Source organism: Penaeus monodon, chromosome 20 (genome assembly GCF_015228065.2).
Source record: "Penaeus monodon isolate SGIC_2016 chromosome 20, NSTDA_Pmon_1, whole genome shotgun sequence".
NCBI classification, from domain to species: Eukaryota; Metazoa; Arthropoda; class Malacostraca; order Decapoda; family Penaeidae; genus Penaeus; species Penaeus monodon.
In genome coordinates this window covers 28,317,062-28,317,262 of record NC_051405.1, presented here as the reverse complement: position 1 = coordinate 28,317,262, position 201 = coordinate 28,317,062, and positions in this window count along the sequence as shown.

Here is a 201-nt window from a genome sequence, read left to right as displayed (position 1 = left end):
GATATCTAGAACGCCAGATTGACAGCCATCTTAATAGACAGATCATAAAAAAAATATGTACTGTATTTATCATCAAAAGAATTATAAAAAATTCACAACAGATTTGAAGAAAGCTTCTAGGCGGTGACAACTGACTTTGATTTAGCCTCGGTTGATCACAAGCTCTCTGACGGCATGGCTGTACTGAGGGTGAAAATCTGC